The sequence below is a fragment of the Vipera berus genome, assembly GCF_964194415.1.
Source record: "Vipera berus genome assembly, chromosome: 1".
In the NCBI taxonomy this organism is placed as follows: domain Eukaryota; kingdom Metazoa; phylum Chordata; class Lepidosauria; order Squamata; family Viperidae; genus Vipera; species Vipera berus.
The window spans coordinates 106,237,521-106,253,881 of record NC_138202.1 but is presented as its reverse complement, the minus strand read 5'-3'; the positions used below and the strand labels follow the sequence as shown (position 1 = coordinate 106,253,881).

At 41.2% G+C, this 16,361-nt stretch overlaps 1 long non-coding RNA gene across 2 annotated transcripts; it reads left to right on the top strand.

Annotated features, from left to right (window-relative positions):
* Positions 1-11,443: 11,443 nt before the first annotated feature.
* Positions 11,444-14,170, top strand: LOC308660542. 2 transcript variants are annotated; one of them, XR_014024752.1, is made up of 3 exons: positions 11,444-11,856; positions 11,979-12,052; positions 13,003-14,170. It is a non-coding gene; the product is annotated as an uncharacterized lncRNA (long non-coding RNA). The 2 variants fall into 2 exon arrangements; XR_014024753.1 differs by adding an exon at positions 12,842-12,940 and having other exon boundaries at positions 11,444-12,052; positions 13,768-14,170.
* Positions 14,171-16,361: the final 2,191 nt, after the last annotated feature.

The following is a 16,361-nucleotide window of genomic DNA, read 5'->3' as shown; positions in this document are numbered from 1 at the left end:
ATATTTTTATATAACACATGTTGTAACCCACATAACAATTTAATATGACCCAGATGAAGGATGTCGCTCATCTGAATAGATTTTTTTAGAGTGATAGCAGCAGAAGTCTGCCTCTTGCCCATTTGTGGATTATCACTCAGATAATATTATGTGAGGGAAACTCAATGGAGCAGAATAAGCCAAAGTAATTGTTATTACTTTTCTAAAGATAGATGTTGAGGGAGGGAGGGAGGGAGGGAGGGAGGGAGGGAGGGAGGAAGGAAGGAAGGAAGGAAGGAAGGAAGGAAGGAAGGAAGGAAGGAAGGAAGGAAGGAAGAATTGATTTTATGGAATGGCAATATAAATTAGGTCTCAGTAGAGATGGCTCAGTGGGTTAGGACGCTGAGCTTGTCGATCAGAAGGTCGGCAGTTTGGCGGGTCGAATCCCGAGTGCCGCGTAGCAGAGTAAGTGCCTGTTACTTGTCCCAGCTTCTGCCAACCTAGCAGTTCGAAAGCACATAAAAATGCAAGTAGAAAAATAGGGACCACTACGGTGGGAAGGTAACAGCGTTCCGTGCGCCTTTGGCGTCTAGTCATGCCGGCCACATGACCACGGAGACGTCCTCGGACAAGCGCTGGTTCTTCGGCTTTGAAACGGAGATGAGCACTGGCCCCTAGAGTTGGAAACGACTAGCACGCATGTGCAGGGGAACCTTTACCTTTACCTTAGAGATGGCTGAATAACTAAATCTGCATTGTGTTGGGAGGCTGAAGCAAATGGCAGTTACTTTATTAGAGACTGGCTATCCCAGCTGCAATAACCTGATTAGTTCCGTATATATTGGCAGGAGTGCTCTACTATATCTATTTTCCTCCCCATAATCAATTCAGTTTCCAAAGAGGCCCCAGATGGACTTTTTACTAGGCTTTTGATTAACTGGCATACACACACAGCAGGCTTTCTTCATCTCCCCATTCCTTTTGCTCCCCCCAAAAGGAAAAAGAAAGGTATAATATATTTGTTATGAATTCACTCCCTTAAAAAGGATGTAGAAAAAGTATATTTTTGTGGAGATTATTTATTATGCCTTTATGATTACTGTACAGTCTAGATAATTTAGTAGCACAGAATCTTAATTTCTGTATTTTTTGTTATTGGAGATTATTAGAATATAAAATAACTATTTTAAATGCATTATCCTGTTGCATAAAATGGCTTAATTTTAATTGAAACCATACAAAAAACCCCTCATTTCACCCTCCTTCTTAATGTCTGTAATATATTTTTAAGTTTGCTCTGTATCTTATGACTAAAATTTAAAATATATCACAACCAGATCAAACATTTTACCCTGCTAAGACTTTCTTCATCTGAAGAAAGATTCCCATAACAAATTAATGAAAATTCCTGAAAGCCAGGATTGCAGAACAAGTATAATTTGTCTGTTGCTTCTTTCTGCACTAATTAAAAATATTGTTTTTTAACCTGGATTTTAATCAATCATTTTATAAAGTAGCTTCATTGCTTAATTAAAGTGTGTTCTTGAAATATTTACCTAAAATCATAATGGCCTAAATTAGAGTTTAATCTAGGATTTTATTAATACAATCAACTAGGGTGTATTGTATTAGTAAAATAACTGATTACAATAAACACACTTAATAAAGCTGGAATAAGTTAATGGTTTTGAATTGTTTAATTAACACTTAAGGATAAATTATTGATAAATATGTGTCTCGTCTGAGCCATGTAAGTAAAAAACTATTTGCATTTAAGCTCCTAGAAAGGAAGCTGACAGCACCTCAATTAAAAAATGAAGCGTTTCCCCTAATGAGCTTTCCTTTAGTTTCTCCGCCATGTACCTAATGCTTTGGGAAAATATTGTAGGAATATCATTAAAGAATAATTTTTCTGTTTCAATGAGGGAAAGGTTTAATATCCTAAACTTATTTTTGGCTGCAGCACATGAGGAAAAGGATCATTGCAACTTCTGTCCTTGGAAGAAGGAGCCCATATAAAAAGAATCCTTAGTTCTTATTATTTCTAAAAATTAATATCATTCTACTCAGTATCATCATTTCATTAAACGTGTGAATTCAAAAAAGAAGACTAGAACTAGGCACATTTTAAGACATTATAGAATTCCATTGTCAACAAAAAGAACGAATTTAAAAATCCAGTAACTGCATAGCACATGTATACACATACACACACATGCACATACAAGCCTCAGTCCTGCTGACAAATGGCACTTTAAAGTCCCTTGACGAATGAAGAAGTCACCATTAAATATTTCAGGATCTTGCACTATAGAGCTTGCCTCTAATGCATGTGCTATTGGGGGACATCTGTCTTCTGCACCTAATAAAGTAGTCTAGGTAAAATGAACTTCATAGGATTGCTTTGACACTGAAGGCACATATGGCTTATAATTAGCTGGATATGTCTTATAGTTAAATGATTTCTTTCGTTCTCCCTCTCTCTCCCATTCGCATCAATAATAGAAGCAAACAAAGTTCCAATTGTTCCCTGTTGTGGGACATTATGTGCCTGAATAAATGGATGTTGGCTGTGTCTACATGGATTTGCCATATGGCTACAAAGGCTAGAAGAATAGGGGCAGTGTGCTTTGTGATGGGAATAAGGAGGAGGCAGTGCCATGTAGGGTGTAGCCAAAGTTAAGAGAGAGGAATACAGCAGCACACCTTCTAGGGGTAGAAAAATTAGCTTCCCTCTCTCCTCTCCTAAAGCAGATCAAATTGTAAAATGCTCCCTTTTTCCAAGTGGATATTCAGCCTCTGTTTGAAATGCTCAGAAGCTCCAAAAGTGCACGTACATTTATGGTGCAGCCTATAAGGGATAGTCAAGAACAAGAGAGCAAGATTTAAGATGAATTGGGACTCAGATATAGTAAATGGCCCTTGTTTGGTTATTCAGCAAATAAATAAAAAGATCGAGGTTTCAGATCTGATGGATATCGACCACATGTTACTCTTTCATTCAAAACAACTAGGTCATTTTAAAGATTGATAAGGAAGAGACTTCCTCAAAGAAGGTGCAATATATATGTGCAGCTCATTTGCAGAGTCAAACCTCTCAGTGTACAATAGCTTCAGATGGAAGTCTAGCTTTCTAGCAACAATAGTTTATATCTTGAGGGGAAAAAATACTTATCTACAACTGAGATTTCATTCAAAATAACGTATTTACAGATTGTCTTTAGTGCAACAAGAATGTATGACATCATCTGTCCACATGTTACATTACTCAAATTATGAATTGCAAAGTAATTGATAGAAACTTTTGAACACATTTTTGGCAAAGCTCCTCACCAAAATTTCACGAATAAACTTAGTCATGGGTTAAGAGGACAGGTCCTTTTACAGATTAGTAATTGGCAACAACCAGAGTAAATGGGCAATTCTCCCAAAAAAGGGAAATGTTACATGGAAGTGAGGCCCTCTTAGGGTATGTAACAGGACTGTAGCTGTTTTCAAATGACCTATCGTTTGAAGATAAAACAATTAAATTACCATATTTGACAATAACATCCAATGATCATGCTCTGCTTCATTTGCATTTTGTTGCCTTTTGCAGTTGTTCTGGCTCTCTGGAATCCTTTTTGTAATAAAATGACCACAACAATACAGATAATCCTCATTTAGTATCCCCAGCTGGAAGCGGCAACTCAGTAAACGAAGTAGTCACTAAATGAAATGGTGACTCTTACTTCAGCTTTCTTTTACTTTTATTTTTTTTAATTTTAATTCTATTTATATCCCGCCCTTCTCCGAAGACTCAGGGCACAGACTTGCAAAGGTACATTTTGGCTTACAGACTTGCAAATGGAAGGATTGGTCATAGAGTTTCTTTTTTTATCACAGTCACTGTATAAGGTAATCCCTAAACAATGGTTACTGTACAGGTTCTTTTTTAACAGCAATTGCATGTTGAGGTTGTCCTTTCAATTAGCTCAGCCTTTATCAGCATACAGTATATTTGAAATTAGGATTTCATGTCCCACTTATTTAAATTGAGCAATTATTTATATTGAACTTTGCTATTTTGTTGCTTACATGTATTACTTGGACTGATTTGAGAGCTCGAGTGTGCAAATGTGTATGATATCATATACAAATGTATCATATATGTAGATTATATCATCCTCTTATTAGAACTCAAGTTTTCCAGGAAAATGTATAGCACCTCATGCACACATAATAAAAGTTTTGTCACAAAATAGCAATCGCAATAGCACTTAGACTTATGTACAGTGCTTTACAGCACTCTCTAAGTGGTCTACAGAGCCAGCATATTGCCCCCAACAGTCTGGGTCCTCATTTTACCCCACCTTGGAAGGACAGCTAAGTCAACCTTGAGCAGGTCAGGATCAAACTCCTGGCAGTGGACAGAGTCAGCCTGCAATACTATAGTCTAGCCATTGTGCCACCTTGGCTCCATAAAAATGTCATGGTCCCTACCTCTGATGGCTTCAAAAGGAAAATGCTCAGCATGTTATAGTAATAGTATGGAAGAATTCAACAATGCCTATTAGTCATTATGGTTATATACCAGATCTAGTATCAGAAAGTTCACCATACTTAAGATCAATTGCTGCTAGCAAGAGAGCCTTCAGCCTCTGCATATAGGCTTTCTAACAGTATGAAGGGTCCTTGGTGCCCTCTGAGCTTGCTTGTTTTCTTGCAGATGTTTACCCAAACTAGGTAACATCACCAGTGCTAATGTTTGGTTTTTCTTTTTTCCAGTATGTATTTGGGAAGTACCTATGATGGTAGTGGCCAGTGCTTTGATGTGGATGGTCTCTCCAACTGTTCCTTGAGGTATGCTATGGTGTGGATATATTTGCTTAATCTGAGGTGTGCATCTTTGATTATGAGCCATTTCATTTTTCGCCCACTTTCTTGGGCTATTTTTCATCCAGCTGTGCAGTTGACTGGAGGTTTGTATCTGACACTGCTACGGTAGAGCATGCTGTTGTAGGCATTCGTGCAGGAAGAAAAGTTGTTCCTTGGTGGAAGTGTGCCTGCAGGCAATTTTTTCCTATTTGTGTGCTTTCTGAAGCGTTTAACACCCATATGTGGTACCAATTAAAGGAGAAATGAGGGGCTTGTTGGTACTCTCTGAGCTTGGTTGTTTTCTTGCAGACATTTCGTTACCTAAACAAGCACTAGTTTCTTTTGGTATCTGACCTGCACAAATGATGGTGGAATATAATTTTAGGTCTGATATAGCTTCAACAATAACAATTTCTTAAACTACATAACAAACCATGACAATTATTTGAATGGGTATGTATAGACCAAGTTTCAGCTAGGGGCAGAAACTGGTCAACCTTGCCTAGCTTCAGAAATTAACAGAGTCAGACTTGGTTAGCATTTGGGTGGGAGACCACCAGGAAAAATCAGGAGTGATTCTGTGCTGAGAGGTAAAGAAAGAAAAATAAATAAAAGAAGGCATTGACAAATCACTTGCAACCTATTACTAAGAAAAATGCATGGATCTACCCAGATCACGCCAGACAAATCTTATTGCAATCTTTGCTCAGGAGACAAAATTAGCAAACCAGAGGAATCCTGTAGATATAATTTACTTGGACTTCAGTAAGGCATTTGATAAAGTAGACCATAATCTACTACTTGATAAGATAGAAAAATGTGTCTTAGACAGCAACACCACCAGATGGATTCGTAGCTGGCTGACCGGCTGTACTCAGTGTGCGGTCCTCAATGGAACTGCACCTACATGGAGGGAAGTATGTAATGGGGTGCCCCAGGGCTCTGTTCTGGGCCCAGTGCTCTTCAACATCTTCACCAATGATTTGGATGAGGGGATAGAAGGGGAACTCATCAAATCTGCAGATGACACCAAGCTGGCAGGAATAGCCAATACTCCAGAAGATAGGCTTAAAATACAGGAGGATCTGGACAGACTTGAACACTGGGCGCTATCTAACAAAATGAAATTCAATGGTGAAAAAAGTAAGGTTCTACATTTAGGCAGGAAAAATCAAATGCAGAGGTATAGTATAGGTGGTACCTTGCTCAATAGTAGCAACTGTGAGAGGGATCTCAGAGTCCTAGTAGACAATCACTTAAATATGAGCCAGCAGTGTGCTATAGCTGCCAAAAAAGCCAACACAGTGCTAGGCTACATTAACAGAGGGATAGAATCACGTGAATACCACTTTACAATGCCTTGGTAAGGCCACACTGTATTCACTTTTAGTCACCTCGATGTAAAAAAGATGTTGAGACTCTAGAAAGAGTACAGAGAAGTGCAACAAAGATGATTAAAGGACTGAAGGCTAAAACATATAAGGAACGGTTGCTGGAATTGGGTAGTTTAATGAAGAGAAGGACATGATAGCAGTGTTCCAATATCTCAGGGGCTACCAAAAAGAAGGAGTCAAGCGTGCGCACCTCCGCCCGAACACCCGTTTGGAGACCTGCTGGTGCCGGTTTAGAAAGCTCCAAACTGTCACCAGCAGGTCTCCAAACGGGTACCGCCGCTGCCCATTCCGAGAGGTGCGCGCGCAGCTCTCCAAAACTTTGGACTGGTGCGTGCACACCTCCTCCCGTTCGGAGAGGTGCGCGCGCACCTCCGCCCGTTCAGAGAGGTGCGCGCGCACCGGGCGACTGGGAGCCACAGGAGACGGCTCAAAGAGGCGCATGCGGCTCCGGAGCCGCGGGTTGCCGACCCGTGCCCTATACCATTTCAGACAAATGGCTGTCCAGTCTCTTCTTAAAAACCTCCAGTGTTGGAGTATCCAAAGCTTCTGGAGGCAGGTCGTTCCACTGATTAATTGTTCTAACTGTCAGGAAATTTCTCCTTAGTTCTAGCTTGTTTCTTTCCTTGATTAGTTACTTCTGTTACTTCTTGCCCTGCCTTCAGGTGCTTTGGAGAATAGCTTGACTCCTTGTCTTCATTAAACTACCCAATTCCAGCAACCGTTCCTTATGTTTTAGCCTTCAGTCCTTTAATCATCTTTGTTGCACTTCTCTGTACTCTTTCTAGAGTCTCAACATCTTTTTTACATCGAGGTGACTAAAACTGAATACAGTGTGGCCTTACCAAACCTTTGGAGAGGTGCGCGCGCACCTCCGCCCGAACACCCGTTTGGAGACCTGCTGGTGTTCGGGCGGAGGTGCGGTTTGGAGACCTGCTGGTGCCGGTTTAGAAAGCTGCCGCGGCCCGCAACAGCTTTCTAAACCGGCACCAGCAGGTCTCCAAACGGGTGTTCGGGCGGAGGTGCGCGCGCAACTCCACCCGAACACCCGTTTGGAGACCTGCTGGTGTTTGGGCGGAGGTGCGGTTTGGAGACCTGCTGGTGCCGTGGCAGCTTTCTAAACCGGCACCAGCAGGTCTCCAAACCGCACCTCCGCCCGAACACCAGCAGGTCTCCAAACGGGTGTTTGGGCGGAGGTGCGCGTGCACCTCTCCAAAGGTTTGGAGAGCTGCGCGCACCTTTGCAATCATCTTTGGAGAGCTCCTGCGCGCACCTTTGGAGAGGTCTGCGCGCACCTCCACCCGAACACCCGTTTGGAGACCTGCTGGTGCTGCACCAGCAGGTCTCCAAACAGGTGTTCGGGCGGCAGTTTGGAGGTCCCAAGGGTGGCTCCGGCGGCGCCCGGGTTGAAGACGGCGCCGCAACCCAGCACCCGTCACCATGGAGACCCGTCGCCGCTGGCGTGCAGGTGCGTCCACATAAAAAAAGTGGAACCGCGCAAGTGTATCCACGCACGCACATGCGCAAAAAACAAAAAGTTTTGCGCATGTGCAAAACATTTTGTTTTATACGCATGCGTGGATGCACGCGCGGCTCCCACTTTTTTTTATGTGTGATGGAACCGGTTCCCAGTGACTCTTTTGCTTTTTCAGGTTGCCGACCCCTGGTATAGGGTTTCCTGCCTGAGCAGGGGGTTGGACTAGATTTTTTTTTTAAATTCCATTTATATCCCGCCCTTCTCCGAAGACTCAGGGCGGCTTACAAGCTTAGCAGTAGCCTTCATTCTATGTATATGCCTGCTTATTAGGGCTTTCATACACACCCCAAGCGGCATTATTACAAAGTCAGCTTATTGCCCCCAACAATCTGGGTCCTCAGATGACCTCCAAGGTCCTTTCCAACTTTATTACTATTACTATTACCCATGTATTCACTAGTAATCAGGCTCAACTTGAGAAAGATTTGTAAACAACACTTGTCTTCTACTCCCTTTTGATCTTTAGAGCAGCGTACTGGATATTATTAGGAAATACCAAGCAACATTATTCTGGATATGGACATAATTTAGTGAGCTTACATTTGTTTCTACTACTTTCAGGTCTTTGTTGTTTTATATTAAAAAAAATCGAAAGTACCTGGTCTACAGTGATATGCACATTGTTTCCTTTAAAAAATCTATTAAAATAGTAGGAATTTTAGTTAGTTTCTATTGCATCCATATCAATAGAATAGGGCTGTGTGTGTGTGTGTGTGTGTGTGTGTGTGTGTGTGTGTGTGTGTGTTAGATGCTTTGTATTGATACCATTTTCATTTAGGTATTCAATTTTTTCTTCTATTTCTTAATTCTGTTTAGGGTTTGGGGAGTTGTTTATTGTCTTTAGTTTTTTCTTATTCCTTCTTTTTTGTATCTTTGAGCTGTATTTTTATAACCTTGCCATAAAAATATTAAATCAGAAGCAAATAGATATTCTGCTTTTCTTCAGGCATTCAGTTTCATTTTTTAGGGGGAAAAATTCAATGGAAGGCTGTCCTTCACATACTTAACCTTGGCTAATCTTGAAAAGCTGGATGTTATTTGAGTGGAAGACTGCTCAGAAAACCTACATCTGTGGACAAGTCTGGGAAATCACAAAAACATCCCTGAAAAAAAGCTGCAGCCAGCCGCCTCTGTATTATTTCCAAGTTATGTCCAAGAAGTCACCAAGAGTGGAGTTTAAAGAACACTTTACTTTCCCTTCCTAAACAAAGCATTATGATGAAACTGTTTACCAAGTATCTTCTACCAGGACAGCTAAGCAGGCAGCCAAGCCAGAGGGTCCAACAGGGTATGGTCAGAAAAGTCAAAAGGGTGATTGTGATGATGCATTCAAAGCTCCACTATTCTTACATACTGCAAGGAACAAAAAGTCAAGTTAGAGTTCAGTTGCAGTGTCAGGGATGCCATATTTTGACCACACCATGCAGATACCCCTGCAGCAAAGGGCTGAATAATACAGACTGAAATGAATATATCACTTTGCAACAATAATTTCTAGTTTCCAAACCTCCACCAAACTCAAGCAGTAGACTTAAGCTACGCTTACTGAGACAGAAGAATCCCAACCTCTAGCACAGGGAAAGAAATGTTCGCTAAACTGAAGGAAAAGATTTGGCGTCATATAATAAGTAGAGTGACAGTAGAAGGCAAAGTAAAACTATCCCCCATCCAACATTCAAGTAGTACACAACTTCTAGCTCAATTTGGATTGGGATAAAAATTCATAACAAGGCAATGATAAGAGGGAGGCACAACCAAACCAGATAGCTACATTTGAGCACAATGAAATCTAATCTCTAGATCTTCAAACATTGGCAGGAGCATCCAAGATTCAAGGCCTGCTGCACTGTTGCTTGCTAAATTCTTTTGTCTCCAGATAAATAGGATGCTTTGAAATCAGCTCAACCCCTAAATCGCTTAACAACTGTCTGAGGGTGCCTTCTTGCACCTTAGGGGAGGGTGCGGGGCAGTGGCTGCTATTTGAAGGCCAGGCCAGGCGTGTGGATGGTTTGTTTTAGAAACTCCTATTATTAGCCCATGATGGAGACTGAACTGAGACAATGGAAGTCCCAAAGACACCTGCTTGCATAAAAGCAAGAGAAAAGCCCCTAAACCCTGGAGGATCCAGCTGCCTCCCTCAATGTATTGTTGGCACTTAATAAGAAAGTGAGGAGGAGAAGCCATCTCTACCCCTCCCCCTCATCGTCCCTTTTGAGCAGGGAAAGTCGCACTCCGCGCCATTGGCAGAGGCAAGCCACCCCGATCAGTGACGGTAGAGTTTGGAGGAAACGATGTTAATGGAGCTCCGAGGGGTGTTTAGCATACTAGATCGTTAGGATGGCTGGCAGCAGAGGAGAGAATGATAGAAAAGGGCTTAATTTTAAGCCAAGGTAGCGCACTGGATCCTTTTTAAAAATGTCTTCCCCCCCCCCGCGCGCTTCCAAGAGATCATACAACAGGGGTCTTCAAACTTGGCAACTTCAAGGCTTGTGGACTTCAACTCCCAGAATTCCTCAGCCAGCCAAGGCTGGCTGAGGAATTCTGGGAGTTGAAGTCCACAAGTCTTAAAGTTGCCAAGTTTGAAGACCTCTGTCATACAAGATCACTGATTAGGAAAGGAGAGGGGGGAAAAGACCAGAAATAGGCCATTTTTATTTGTACCCCAAACTGAAACTAAAGGGTTAGTTCTTCTCTGCCCTATTTTCAAGCTACCTCCTCAGGTGGTTGTCAAAATCCGGAGGTTCCCCTAATCTGCTCGTTGGCAGATACCGCGGGCCCTCGCTCGGAAACCTTCTTCGCGTAACAGAAGCTTGGGAGAAGGGCGAGCGATTCCTCCGTCCGCACTTCCCCTGGACGCCGGGAGTTTCGCAAACGCCTTCCGAGCTCGGCAAGACCGAAGACAAGATTTCACCAACGCGTCTCTTGTGGGCTCTATACCGCTCCACACATCCCGAGAAAACCTAGATCAGGGGTCTTCAAACTTGGCCCTTTTATGACTTGTGGACTTCAACTCCCAGAATTCCTCAGCCAGCAAAGCTGGCTGAGGAATTCTGGGAGTTGAAGTCCACAAGTCATAAAAGGGCCAAGTTTGAAGACCCCTGACCTAGATCTTTCTCCTCCTTTTTTCGTTGGTCTGATCTGCTTAACGTCCCCTCCTCTGAATTTGAACCCCGAACCACCTCGAAAGCGGAAAGGGGCCCCGAGCGCTTTTTCCTTCCAAACCCGATCTAGTGTTTCACTTTCCCTCGTACTCCACCCAGTTCACTTAAAGTTCCCGCAGTAGTTACAGCAAGTATTTTATTCTCGACAGATGTGCTGGAATCTGCGCGCGTTCCAGCGCTACTTCCTAGGAAAGGCGGGAAATCCCCAGTTGCCTGCGGCTCTTTAGCGCCTTTGATCGGAAGCAGGTTCCATTGTGTTTACTTCCGAGTAAGCGGGAAAGTCATCCCCAAAGAGGGCTAAAAAAAAAAAGGTCAGTAACGTTTTAACTCCAAAGTGCCGGGAACGGACAAAGCAGAAAAGCGCGCCAAGCTCAAACCCACAGCAGGGCTCCGAAGGGGCGGGGCCATAAAGGTCACTAGGGTGCCGCTTATGAATATTTTACAGCGACGTAAGAAGAAAGTTCGGGGAACGCGGAAGCTACCGTAAAATGCAGTAAACACCCGCCCAGTGAAAACCAGGCTGGCTTGATTTGACGAGGATTTTTGCAGTGCCCCGCGTGTATTTTGGGAAAAACAGATAAGCAGTCTTCTCTAAATGGCTTTAAGTATCGTCATATTTCCTAATCTTTCTGTTTGCTGGCTGATCCTTAACCTTCCGCTGAATTAACCCAATTTTATTTAAGAGGTTAATAAGAGGCCTCCCCCCCACCCACGCAGACATGAATAACGTGTATGTTTTACCGTAAGTCCTCGTGGCAAACAGTGAAATTCACTTGGAAAGAAAATGCAAGAGGGCTGCAAGACGCGTGCCGAGTGATCACGAAGTAACTCCTGTCGGACGCAGTGGAATCTCGAAAGACATCTCATTCTAACCAACATTATGACTCGCTGTCTTGATGCTACATTATCTGAGTCTTTTACACATTTACTGGTAACCAATATTTAATAAGGTTTGATAGAGCGAACTGGAGTAGAGAATAAAAGGTCTGGGGATCTTAGCTCTTCATTTTATTATAATAATCTGAAACTCTGCAGCCTTATTTTCTCATACAGAGCAGAAGAACTTACAACGTTTATCGGTTCGCCTTTCAAGAGACACAGTTGCTGGAGTTTTATGTCGGTATACGGTAGGCAGTAAAGTATGTTAGTATAAACTAATGTGGCTACTTCGCTGTAGGCTATTTAATAATGCTCATTAAGTGCTTAATAAAATACGCCACATAATACTTAGTACTTAATAAAAGTGATAATAGTGCTTTTTAAATTTTCAATGTATCGGGGAAATTTAAATTCCAAGCCATTTCTTGGAAGGGACTGGGAAAAAGCACGATTCCGATCGCAAATGCTTCTGAATGCGTCGGACTGATTTTACCCTGTTCTATTGAGGTGGCAAAGATAATTGCTTTTTACTTTTTAAATACTCATTCCTAAACTATTCTGTACTCTGATCCTTAATAATTTATGAGCAGTTCGGAGAAATCTAGGTTGGGCTACAAAAATCCGGGAAGTGTATTTTGCTGCCACTTACTGGCGGTCCAGAGCTTTGCTACTTTGATCTGGTAACCTTAGGTGTCTCAATAGCCCACAACTAAAGAGATTTTCAGAAGCAATCCTAGCCCATACATTTTCTTTTACCTCACATTTAAATCTGGTTAGCTTTTATCAATTTCAGTAAAAATGTTAAAGATATACTTCAGTTTATGGGAAATTGCTAAGACTTAAAATGTGTTTTACTTTGATGGCATTGCAATCTTAAAACTACAGCATATAATTTTACACCTGTATTTGAACAGCAAGTGCCATTCATTGGAAGCATCAGCTTTTTAACAGCACGCACATATGGTCATAAAGTTCTACAGATTTTTATTTGGAAGTGTCCACGATGAGACAGTTTATTTTATTGATATTTCTTTCAGAAAGTATTTTAAAATTATTGCCTTAAATTTGTCAATATTATGGAATTGAAAGAAACATTCAGACACCAAGATTTTGAAAATCACAGTGACATAAATAAGGTAATTAGCTGAACACTATTAGCTATGGTATGAAAACTAATAATATATACTATTGTGACTAGACTAGGGGTCTCCAACTTCCGGACCGCGGCCTACTAGTGGGCTGTCGCATGTTCAGAACCAGGTTGGGCAAACAGCTGGCGAGCACACGTGCATGAAGCTTAACTCACACAAGCGGCAAATATACTCTGCAAATGTGTCTGAACCCCTGTCACTCGCACTGAACTATCCCCACTCCCCCCTGCACCAAACCACCAATCCAGAAAGGTTGGGAACCACTGGTTTCTCTGAATACAGTGCAGTGGAAGAGCTACCATAGATCTAGTAGTACCAATTCAAACGGGACAGCACCTATATGACCTTGGCTGATCTTCCATATACAGATAGTTCTCGATTTCCAACCATTCATTCAGTGGCTGTTTGAAGTAACAACAGCACTGAAAAAGTGACTAATGACTGGTTTTCACACTTATGTTCATTGTAGCATGTTCATGTGATCAAAATTTGGGCACTTAGCAATTGGCATGTAGCCGCACTGTCCTGGGGTCATATGGTTACCATCTGTAAACTTTCCAGTCGCCTTCCAACAAGCAAAGTCAATGGGGGGGGGAGGAACCAGATTTACTTAATGATCACACGATTCACTTATCAAATGCAGTATTCACTTAACAGCAGTGACAAAAATGGTTATAAAATGGATTGCAACTGACTTAACTATCTTGCTTAGCAACAGACATTTTTCATTCAGTTATGATTGTAAGTTAAGGAATATCTGTATATATGTTCCATTTTGTGTGTGCGTATTATATGTGTTTGTGTGTACACAGGCAGGATTGGAACTCATTCGTGTCATGAATATATGGATGGAAGACCACTAAAAATCCCAAGACTGGACTAAACTGGAAAATTGAAAAAAACATTTTTTCTTTCAAAAAAGTTGAAAAAATATGTTGATAGAAAGCAGTAGCATACCACTTCTGTACTGATGTCACTAAAATCAATACATATGTGTGTCTAGTTACCAAGAATCATAGAAAATTTTATCACAAATTCTTGTACACAATGCAGACTGATGAAATTCAGGCAACAAATAAAGTGTTATGAGCAAACTAATTCTCTGCCAAAGAATACGTGTGCATGCGTGTGTGTGTGTGTATGTATATGTATTTGTATGTATGTGGGAGATAAGTCACTTATCTTTATATTTTTGTATTTTTTTCATATGACAAAGTCGGCTCTAGAATCTATGAGCATTTATACCCTAAGATAACTGGTTTATCTTATAAAATATCTTGTATATCTGTATTCCAAGACTTGCTTCATTTGGCACATCTAACTTGGCTATTTCCCTGGGGCTTTTCTCATGCATATGTTATAGCTTGTTTTATACATGGAGAATACAGTAATTGTGTTCACACAATATGGCTAACCAACTGTGTTACTGTTGTACTCTAGCAAATAACTCATCAGACAAGATTAAAGTTAGAACAGGGGTGTCAAACTGCTGCCCGCAGGCCGGATACATCATAGTGAAACTGCACCCACACCATTGCTGGCAATGGCAAAAAAAGTCGTGATATGTTGCGACACGTCACGTGACGTTGTGAGTTTGACAACCCTGCCTCAGAATATCTAGGCTTCTGTATTAGCCTCTTTTGCTCAGGCTAACTTGCTGTCTTTTTAAAAAGCTGTTTTTAAAATAAAACAACAACAACCATGTGTGATAGCAGATGTGGGTTACAGCCCTCATTTCATCCCATCCTGTTTCTGCCTCTTCACCTACCTGTCTACCCATGCAGGGCAGTGAAAATAAAATGTAAAAGAAGTATAGCTCTTGATAAGGCATACCAGGCTTTCTGCTCTATCTGATAGCCGAAAGAAAACATTTGATTGACCTCTCCTGGATAAGGCAGGTGACTGGGGGGAGGTTGGTTTAATTCAAACATACGTGATTTTAGTTAGTTTTCTCCAATTTCAATATTAACCTGATTTTTGAGTTCACATGATATGCTAACCCTGTCCTTAACCCAGTTAAGCAAGAGAGGGATTACCTCAGTCATAAAATTACTGTTAGTCACTGAAGTCAATTTTCACACATGATTTTTCCCCTTTATCCCAAAGCTCTAAACTTCTTGAATAAAGAACATACTCATGTGGGTATTGCCCACTTGTGTAGCAGGCAAATACATAATTGGGATTATAAATGAAGAACAATATGCAGCCAATTATAGCTCTATGGTCTGTGAACTCCTATGATACATTCAAAGTGAAAACATGTTTGTTAAATAAATATTAGACTGGATCCAGACTTAAAGGACTTCAGTGGATGTATTTTGAGTAGGATAATTGGATTGATTTGGGTTAAGACTACAATATTGTGCATGCCCAGAATTCATTTATAGTTCAGTGTGTCATGTGAATCTGAAAAAACTGTGACTAAGTTAACCATAAGCAAATACATTAAGGTGAATCCAACAAAAGCCTGCTCTGGAGGGAATGGATTTTTCTTCAGTGAAACTTTTCCATTGACTGAAATGAAGAGCTACAATTCCCAACTTCTCCTTTTCCCTCCAATTCCCTCTGCTTCTCATAAATCTCATAAAAGAAGATGGCAGAACTCCACTCAGAAATGTTCCCACCAGTGAAATATATGTTTCCACCCATTTTGAGATTCATCTGTTACGCTCAGATAAAATGAGGTTTTGAATTATGGTAGCTAGTTGTACAAACCCAGCCATTGTTATTGATACATCATAGTGTGTTTTAGTGTGTTTAGAAAATCCAGCTAGCTACATCGTGGTTTAGTAAATAATAGCTTACCACAATGCATGAACTTATTATTTTATCTGTATTAGAAAACAGCAGGTAGGCGGATGTGGATCCTATATCACATTCCGTAAGCAACTCAAGGTAATTGTGCAATTAACTATTTTTTCAGACTCATCTCCTATTTGTGTGTGTGTATATTTAAAAGCCAGTACCTACTGCCACTTAAATGAATCCCATTTCCCCACGCAATTTACTTCTTTCTTTCATCCCATTGCATCTCCTGAACTAGATCTGAATAACCTCCTAATTTGTTGGACATTTGGAGGCATATGTAGTGTTACAACATGCAGTCTGCAAGAATTTGGATAGCCACCAAATGGCAAAAGATTTAAAAGTTTTATACTTCTTCACTACCATCTGATGGCGGTCCAGATTTTTGCAGCCTAGATTGGGAGGTTCTAGGCAAAGGCTACAAGAGGACAGAAGGGTTTTATTTTGGCAGCAGGCTCTATTTTTCCAGCAGACAAATTCTATTAAGTACCACACAAAAGCACAAACCACAAATATGCTTAGAAAAGTATCCTATCTTTCTTCCTTCTTTAAGGTGGGCCTTGCTTTGAAAGAGGTGGCATTTGTAGGCATACACAGCCAT